A 10,000-nucleotide genomic window follows, 5' to 3' on the forward strand; every position below is an offset into this window, starting at 1 on the left:
CCTAGGATGGTTAGGGAACAGAACATCTGTAAAGGAAAGCTGAACACTTTAAAAGGTAGCTACAAATACCTTGGCCCAACCTATGGGCTCTGACCAGGGTGGGCTCAACCCCAAACTCTGCTGAACCTGCTGGAGCCCTTGGTAAATTCAATCCCCCTTCTCTCCTGGCTCCATCAATAAGATGTGGCATTGGGCCTGGGTCATAGAATCACAGAATCAACCAGGTTGGAAGAGACCTCCAAGACCATCAAGTCCAACCAATCAATCCAACCCTATCTAATCAACCAGACCATGGCACTGAGTGCCTCATCCAGTGATCACTGTTGGCCCCTTCCAACTGAAATATTCTGTTCCATTCGTTTCTGATCCTCCTGTAGAAAGGTGCTGGCAGCTCATGACAGCTGGAGGCAGGTCTGAGCACCTTCCCTGGTCCACAACCAGGTGCCAAACCCCCTGCCTGGCAGCAGCTACACAGCATCACATCACCAGCTCTCTTGGCCAGGACAGGGTAGGAGCTCCAGCTGCTTTCTTGATTCCTCAGAAGAGACAGAACAAATGGACCCTTTCTGGTCCTGGATGGTGTCTTGAGGTTTGTACAAAAGATTTGAGTTTTCTGGGTTTGCCATTAACATTTAACTGTCACTGAAGGAGGAAAGGCCAGCAGGATGGTGGCCAATCTGCTGCCAGTGCATGCTGACTACAACCCATTACCCATACCCTCAAGGTTTCTAGGCACAGGACATGGTGGCAACACACCAGGGAGCACCAGGTGGCCTCCTCCTTCCTTCCACTCTGCTCTCTCTAGGTTGTCTCATCATGTTTCAGGCTTAAGTGATGGGGAAGCTTAGGATGGTGGGGCACTGGAGCAGTTTGCCCAGAGAGGTTGTGGAGGCTCTGGCCCTGGAGGTGGTCAAAGCCAGGTTGCCTGGGGCCTTGAGCAGCCTGCTCTAGTGTGAGGTGTCCCTGCCCATGGCAGGTGGGGTGGAACTGGATGATCCTTGAGGTCCCTTTCAGGCCAGTCTGTGGTTCTGTGGAATATTTGAGCAGAGAGGTTGTGGCTGGCGTGAAGCAATCTGGTGGAAAGGCTGAAACCAAACCCACATCTGGCCTGCCAGCCAGAAGTCTGAGGTGTGGGGCAGGGAGGGCACAGGAAAAAAGGCACTGCTCTGTTGGCTCTGACAGAGGGAAACTAAACCAAGGTGTCCTGACTTGCTGGGTGGTTTCTGTTGGGTGGTTTCCTTCTTCTGAAAAGTGTTGCTTGTTCAGGGAGTTCCCAGGGAAAGCTCCCTCCCAGGCTCTGGGCTGGGGCTTGGTGCAGGGTTAGCAGGAAGCCATGGGGATTTCAAAACCCCCCAACAAGAGCAGGGGAAGCAGCTTCCCACTTCTGCCAGCTGTGCTCAGCAGGAACATTGCCTGAGCTGCTTTCCAGGACCTCTCTCTGGGCAAGCCAACAGAGATCTGGGACAGTGGGAGCAGGTAGCTCTTCACCTGCAGAAGAAAAGGACCCAGACCTGGTGAGCCTGTCTTGGCAGGGGGGTTGGACTCGCTGAGCACCTCCGGAGGTCCCTTCCAGCCCTTGTGATTCAGACACATTCAGAGCCCTGTGTGTGACTCAGACGCAGGGCTGAGATGTTTCTTTTGGGCCAGCAGGGCAGAGCATGCCCTCAGCACCCAAGTACAGCTGGGCTCCTGTTCCATGCTGCTGGGTAAACAGGATGTTGATATAATTAGCTTTCCTGTCATCAAGCCTACAGTAGCTGTGGAGTGGAAAAAAACCCTCTTGGCAGCCTTTGGCCATTTCGTTATGGAAAGATCCAGCGTCTGATTTCAGCCCCCTCCTGCCAAGCCCCAGCTGGGAGGTACCAGAAGTCTCCTGCTTCACCTCTTTAACACTTTGCCTTCCCCCCCACCCGTGGTTGAACCCATGAGGGGTGGGGGGAAAGCCACTTGGAGCTTGGCACAGGGTTAGAGAACGGCTTGGGAACATGATTTCTAAGAGGGTGAGCATCTCTGCCATGTGATGAGCTGCCTCCAGCCTCTGCTGCTGCTGCTGGAGAGAAGCCTGTGGGACAGCAGAGGACATCTGACCATCCAGTGCCAAGGGTTTATATGGAGATACAGGGGTGGTGGGAACAAGGGGCTCTGGAAATGCCTTTGAGTACTGTGTTCAGTTCTGGGCTCCCCAGTTCAAGAGGGACAGACAGGGATCTGCTGGAGAGGGTCCAGCTGGGGGCTATGAGAACGGTTAGGGGACTGAGCACTGCCTGGGGAGGAGAGGCTGAGGGACCTGGGGCTTTTTAGTCTGGAAAAGAGAAGACTGAGAGGGGATTTAATCAATGTTTATAAATATCTGAGGGCTGGGGGTCAGGAGGGAGGGGACAGGCTCTGCTCACTTGCTCCCTGGGATAGGACAAGGAGCAATGGATGCAAGCTGCAGCACAGGAGGTTCCACCTCAACACAAGGGGGAACTTCTTTACTCTAAGGGTCCCAGAGCACTGGAGCAGGCTGCCCAGAGAGGTTGTGGAGTCTCCTTCTCTGGAGACTTTCAAGGCCTGTCTGGATGTGCTCCTGTGAGCTAGATTGTATGGTCCTGCTCTGGCAGGGGAGTTGGAGTCGATGATCTCTGTGGGTCCCTTCCAACCCCTGACATCCTGTGAGCCTGTGATCCTGTGTGATCTGGGAAGGAAATGGCCTGTGTGTCCTAAAGGAAAGGTTGAGCTTTGAATCCTTCTCTCAGGGAGGTAGGACAACCCTGAGCTGCTTGTGTGATGACTACTGCAAAACACAACCAGAATCACTGACATCTGAAATTAACCAGAAAGAAATGAACCCAAGCCCCATCCTCTCCTCCCACCATGTTGCTCTTCAGGAGCACTCAGGATGGGATGTTTGCTGAACATTAAACCTTCCCCAACCACCCTGAGCTGGGAAAGGAGATGTACCCTGCCCAGATACCTATCTAACAGCCTGAAAGGTTCTTGGGGAAGGAAGGCAGGGCTAGCCAAATGCTCCTGGCTGGCTGAAGCCTGGAGGCAGCAGGCAGAGCCCTGTGCTGGGGAAGGGTTGGGGATGTGTGGGTATGTGACAGGGGCTCTGTAGTGACAGGATGAGGGGAAATGGATTGAAGCTTCAGGAGGGCAGATTTAGACTGGAGATTGGGAACAAATTCTTTCCAGTGAGGGTGGTGAGACACTGGCACAGGCTGCCCAGGGAGGTTGTGGCTGCCTCCACCCTGGAGGTGTTCAAGGCCAGGCTGGGTGAGCCCTTGAGCAACCTGGGCTGGTGGGAGGTGTCCCTGCCCAGGGTAGGGGACTTGGATCTGGATGATCTTTAATGTCCCTTCCAATCCAACCCATTCTATCACTCTATGCAGTTCTGGGTCCTCCAGACTTCTGGTGCATTAATGGTCCCCAAGGTCTGGCTCATCCAGATTGTAGGGCAGAGGTTGAAGCCAGGGTGAGTGACAGATGCAGCCTGTCCATAGGGGCTGTCCTGGCCTCAGTTCACTCACAGCATGATGCAACTACTGTGGATTGTGGTTTTGGTCTTCAGACCTTGCTTTTGCCTTGGAGCTCAGGCAGAGCCTTGTCTGTAGCTCAGCCCTGCTGTGGCTGTGCCCTCTCTCAAAACACAAGGAGTTAGTTGACCCTGACAGCTCCATGCTCTCTCTCTCTTTTCCTTGCAGAGACGTCCCTCAGGGTTTTCCCAAGCTTGACTCAACCCAAAGTGCCCTTGGATTACAAAACAAAGCCACACTCTCATATTTGTCCTTCCCTATGTTCCTACTCCCTCCACTCCTAACTCTCCCCAGCAGAGCAGACCAGCTGGAGCCACTGGCACTAAAAATCCATCCAGGAACCAGCAGCCACCCATCAGACCCCAGCCAGCCAAGAAACTTCAGAAGCTGTGGGGGAGAGGGATCAGCCAACTTTTGGGGGGTTCAGGCTGGGCTGAGCAGGAGGTCCCTGCAGTGAGTGTCCCAGCTGCTCACAGCTGTAGGCAAAGCTGCCCTTCTCACTCCCACATTGCCAACAGGAGTTTGTTATCTTCTGATAGCACCAGAGGAAAGGTGCAATAGGTTTAGGGGGGGTGAGGCTTCACAGGAGGGGAGGGTTTGGCATCTTCTTGGCTATGTCTTCTCTGTATGAAGCTTTTCCTCAAAGTCTCCCCTGTGCCCTGCCTTGCTGTCCTTCCAGGATTAGGTTCAGTCTGGGTTTGATCATCATAGAATAGCAGAGAATTAACCAGGTTGGAAAAGACCTCAGAGATCATCAAGTCCAACCTATCACCCAACACCATCTGATCAACTAAACCACAGCACCGAAAGCCTCATCCAGTCTCTTCCTAAACACCTCCTGGCTACAACCTCCCTTCAGGTAGTTGTAGAGAGCAAGAAGGTCTCCCCTGAGCCTCCTCTTCTCCAGGCTAAGCAACCCCAGCTCCCTCAGCCTCTCCTCACAGGGCTGTGCTTGAGGCTTCTCCCCAGCCTTGTTGCCCTTCTCTGGACACCTTCAAGTGTTTCGATGTCCTTCCTAAACTGAAGGGCCCAGAACTGGGCACAGGACTCAAGGTGTGGCCTGACCTGGGGGGTGCTGGTTGACAGCTGCCTAAACATGAGCCAGCAATGTACCCAGGGGGCCAAGAAGGCCAATGGCATCCTGGCCTGCATCAGGAACAGTGTGGCCAGCAGGAGCAGGGAGGTACACTGCACTGGTGAGGCCACACCTTGAGTCCTGTGTCCAGTTCTGTGAGGAGAGGCTGAGGGAGCTGGGGCTGTTTAGCCTGGAGAAGAGGAGGCTCAGGGGAGACCTTCTTGCTCTCTACAACTACCTGACGGGAGGTTGTAGCCAGGAGGGAGTTGGTCTCTTCTCCCAGGCAACCAGCACCAGAACAAGAGGACACAGTCTCAAGATGTGCCAGGGGAAGTTTAGGCTGGAGGTGAGGAGAAAGTTCTTCCCAGAGAGAGTTGTTAGCCATTGGAATGTGCTGCCCAGGGAGGTGGTGGAGTCACCATCCCTGGAGGTGCTCAAGAGGGGATTGGATGTGGCACTTGGTGCCATGGTCTAGTCATGAGGTGTTGGGTGACAGGTTGGACTGGATGACCTTTGAGGTCTCTTCCAACCTTGGTGATACTGTCATTGTGTAACCAGTGCTGAGTACAGGGGCACAAGTGTCAAAGAATCACAGAATCAAGCAGGTTGGAAAAGACCTCAGGGATCATCAACTCCAACCTATTACCTAACACCACCTGACAACCAAACCATGGCTCCATGTTGCAGTTATGCTCCCTGCCAGGCCTCCTTTGCTGTCTTGCATGGCCAAGGTCTTCACCTCGGTGGTAATGTCACAACCCCTGAACCTTCCTGGGCACATGGGAGCTCCACCTCCATGCCTGCATGGGAAGTGACCTTTGCTGAAGCTGAGTTTAGCATCAGTTTTCAGTGCAACTGCATTAAAAAAAGCAGAGTGCCTTCCTTCCTGGGGTGGGACTCTTTCCCTTCCAGCCACTGGCCTTTGTTTGCTGGTGTGTATGGGTGTTCAGGAGAGATAATGGCCCCGAAGCCGGCGGCTGGCGTCAGAGCAGGGTGGTTGCCCTGCTGGGCTGCAGTAAACCCAGGCCCTCTGAGCAGAGAATGTCAGGATTTGTGAGCTCCTTCACTTCCAGTTGCATCACCCACTGAGGAGAGATTGCCACACTTCAGAGCTGTGGAGAGAGCTGAGGCAGGCTTGTGGTCTACACTCATGGAATGGTTTGGGTAGGAAGGGACCTTTAAAGGTCACCCAGTCCAACCCCCCTGCACTCAGCAGGGACATCTGTAGCTAGAGCAGGTTGCTCACAGCCCCAGAAAATCTGACCTGGGATGGTTCTAAGGATGGGGCATCTCCTACCTCTCTGGGCAACCTGGGCCAGGGTCTCAGCACCCTCAGTGTCAAACATTTCTTCCTTCTCTCTAGTCTAGATCTCTTTTAGTTCAAACCATCACCCCTTGTCCTGTCACGACAGGCCCTGAGAAAAACCCTTCCTGACTGGCCCATTTGAGCACTGAAAGGCCACCAGAAGGTCTCCCTGGAGCCTTCTCTTCTCCAGGCTGAACAACCTCAACCCTTTCAGCCTGGCCTGTGTTTGCAAGGTGAGGACACAGTGGGAGCGACAGAGCTGTTGTGCTTTGCTCCTGGAATGGAATAGAGTGGAGCGGAATAGAATAGAGTAGAATAGGATAGAATGGAATGGAATAGAATAGAATAGAATAGAATAGAATAGAATAGAATAGAATAGAATAGAATAGAATAGGTTGGAAGAGACCTTTGAGATCATCAAGTCCAACCTATCACCCAACACCATCTAATCAACTAAACCATGGCACCAAGCACCCCATCCAAGCTCTTCCTAAACACCTCCAGTGATGGTGACTCCACCACCTCCCTGGGCAGCACATTCCAATGGCTAACAACTCTCTCTGGGAAGAACTTCTTCCTCACCTCCAGCCTAAACCTCCCCTGGCACAGCTTGAGACTGTGTCCTCTTGTTCTGGTGCTGGTTCCCTGGGAGAAGAGACCAACCCCCTCCTGGCTACACCCTCCCTTCAGGTAGTTGTAGAGAGCAAGAAGGTCTCCCCTGAGCCTCCTCTTCTCCAGGCTACACAACCCCAGCTCCCTCAGCCTCTCCTCATAGGGCTTAAGACTCAGTCTGCCAACCCCTCTGGCCTGGCCATGCTTAGATCTTTCATCTACTCAAGACCCTCTTAAGGTCATTTTTTCAGCTCCAGCATCCCAAGTGGTGTAAAATCCAGCTGCTTGGTTTGCTCTTTGGGGCCACATGGTCCTGAAATGAGAGAGGAGCCAAGGGCAGCTGGCCAGGAGGCTGGCTGCTGGCTCTGCACAGGGGGGAATCAGAAGTACAGTGACTTGGCAGGCTAGCACTGCGAGCTGAACTGGAGCCATGCTCCTGTCACCAGCCAGCCTTGGCACAGCTCGCAGGTGCCCCTGGGGTTTGCCAGGATGGTGGTTTCAGCTGAGGGTTTGTAATGCAAGCCAGCCCAGGTGGATTTTGTCTGCTTTGGGATTAAGTCACCAGAAAAGGCACATAGCTCCAATCACAGCTGTTGGTTTTGAGCACTGGGGAGTCAGATGTTTGCAGGAGCTGACAACAAGCCCTGGGCCCTGAGGGCAATGAGACAAGTGTCTCTCAGGATGGATGTGCTGGTGCCTCTGTGCTTCTCACCTCTGTGCAAAGTGCAGCTCTGAGCTAGCAGGGTGATAGGCTCCACTCAGGCTGTTTCACTGCTGAAGCCCTCTACTCTGCCCTAGTGAGGCCACATCTGGAGTCCTGGGTCCAGTTCTGGGCTCCCAGAAGGACAGGGAGCTACTGGAGAAAGTCCAGTGGAGACTACAGAGATGCTGGTTGTAGAATCACAGAATCAGAGAATTGTCAGGGTTGGAAGGGACCTCAAGGATCAGCCAGTTTCAACCCCTCTGCCATGGGCAGGGACACCTCACACTAGATCAGGTTGATCACAGCCACAGCCAGCCTGGCCTTAAAAACCTTCAGGGATGAGGCTTCCTCCCTGGGTAACCTGTGCCAGTGTCTCACCACCCTCGTGGATGGGACTGGAGCATCTCTCTGAGGATGAAAGCTTGAGAGACCTGGGACTGGTTTAGCCTGGAGGAGAGAATTCTGTGACCTCTCCTACAGGAGCTTGCTTTCCACCTCTGCCACTAGCTAATGTCAGGTCATGTCCTTCAGTTTGAGCCAGCAGAAGCCTTCTCAGCTGCCCCTTTTCTCCTGCCTGTTGTCACTGTGGGTGTTGTCCTGTGCATGTATTTAAGGTACTCTGAGACAAGGTTGCTCAGTGCAGATCTCAGTAGCTGGGGATGTCAGGTTGTCTGTGGCTGCTTCTTGGGGGTGTGATGGCACAGGCTGGAGGAGCACCTGCACTGTTCTCCCCACTGCCCATGTCCCATTTTGGGACATGCAGGACAGAGTCCATCACTAAGGATTTCCTCCTGGTTGTTCAGAGTGTGGCTGGGTGGTTACTGATGGTCCTCCTCAAGCCCAGCTCTGGAGCCAGGTTCATGCCACTGCTGGAGAGATTTCATGATGCAGATGTCATCATGGAATCACAAGCTGGCAGGGGTTGGAAGGAAGCTGTGGAGGTCAACCAGTCCCACCCCACTGCCATGGTTTAGTTGATCAGATGGTGTTGGGTGATAGGTTGGACTTGATGCTCTTGAAGGTCTTTTCCAGCCTGGTTAATTCTGTGTTTCTGTGACACATTTCACTAGATCAGGTTGCTCAGAGTGCCATCCAACCTCACCTAGAACACCTTCAGGGAGAGGGCAACCACAGCCTCCCTGGGCAACCTGTTCCAGTGTCTCACCACCCTCACTGTCAAGTAATCTCCAGTCTAAATCTCCCCTTTCAGCTGGAATCCACCATCTCTCATCGTGCTACTACAGGCCCTTGTGAAAAGTTCTTCTCCCCCTGCACAACACTGCATGCATCCTGTGGTTTGAAGTTTGGTGGCAGGGGAGGTTTTACCTCAGTGTTTGGCTTGGCTTTGTCACAGCTGATGTAGCATGGCCTGCCCTGGCAGGGGATGGAGTTTGCTGCCCACCTGCCATGGGAGCCAAGAGAGGAGGCTGATCAGACTCACTGCCAATCCACTGCAGGAGGTGTGCGTGACGGGCAGGCTGTTGGAGGGGCATGCACATGCAGGTGGCCTCTTCGCCCTGGTAGCAGGTGACAGAATGAGAAAGAATGTCCTGAAATTGTGCCAAGAGAGGCTTAGATTGGATATTAGCAACAATTTCTTTCCTGCAAGAGTGGCCAGCCATTGGAACGTGCTGCCCAGGTTGGTGGTGGAGTCACTGTCCCTGGAGGTGTTCAGGGCATGTGTGGACCTGGCACTTTGAGATGTGCTTTAATGTGGCCTCGAGCACAGCCCTGTGAGGAGAGGCTGAGGGAGCTTAGCCTGGAGAAGAGGAGGCTCAGGGGAGACCTCATTCCTGTCTACAACTACCTGAAGGGAGGTTGTAGCCAGGTGGGGGTTGGTCTCTTCTCCCAGGCAACCAGCACCGGAACAAGAGGACACAGTCTCAAGATGTGCCAGATGAAATTTAGGCTGGAGGTGAGGAGAAAGTTCTTCACTGAGAGAGTTGTTAGCCATTGGAATGTGCTGCTCAGGGAGGTGGTGGAGTCACCATCTCTAGAGGTGCTCAAGAGGGGATTGGATGTGGCACTTGGTGCCATGGTTTAGTCCTGAGGTGTTGGGTGACAGGTTGGAGCTGATGATCTCTGAGGTCTTTTCCAACCTTATTGATTCTATGAGTCTAATGGCTATGATGCTGTTGGGTTGATGGCTGGACTGGATGTGTCTTGCCTTTGACCTTTATCCATGGCAGCAAGAGTGCTTCACAGCATACAGTTACCATGGGCTGATTGTCCCTGCTCAGCAAGACATGGCCCTGAACAACCTGGGGGTTCCAGTAAAAAACAATCTGGGTGCTGGAGGGTGACCAGGGAAGGGCAACAAAGCTGGGGATGGGTCTGGAGAACAGGGCTGGGGAGGAGCAGCTGCGGGGGCTGGGGGTGTTTAGCCTGGAGAAAAGGAGACTGAAAGGAGACCTCATTGCTCTCTACAGCTCCCTGAAAGGAGGTTGGAGTGAGGTGGGGCTTGGTCTCTTGTCCCTCATATCAAGTGACAGAAGGAGAGGAGATGGCCTGGGATTGTGCCAGGGGAGGTTTAGGTTGGAGATTAGGAAAAATTTCTTTGCAGCAAGCATGGTCAGGGATTGGCACAGGCTGCCCAGGGAGGTGGTGGAGTCCCCATCCCTGGAGGTGTTCAAGAACCCTGTGGCACTTTGGGACATGGTTCAATGGCTGTGGTGGTGCTGGGCTGACAGTTGGACTTGATGATCTTAGAGGGGTTTTCCAACCCAAACAATTCTGTGTTTCTCTGATTCCTGACCTCGGTGATCACCTTTCTGTGCCCCAAAGCA

The sequence above is a fragment of the Melanerpes formicivorus genome, unplaced genomic scaffold (assembly GCF_026170545.1).
Source record: "Melanerpes formicivorus ecotype bairdi unplaced genomic scaffold, bMelFor1.0.p_v2 SCAF_18, whole genome shotgun sequence".
Taxonomy (NCBI): Eukaryota; Metazoa; Chordata; class Aves; order Piciformes; family Picidae; genus Melanerpes; species Melanerpes formicivorus.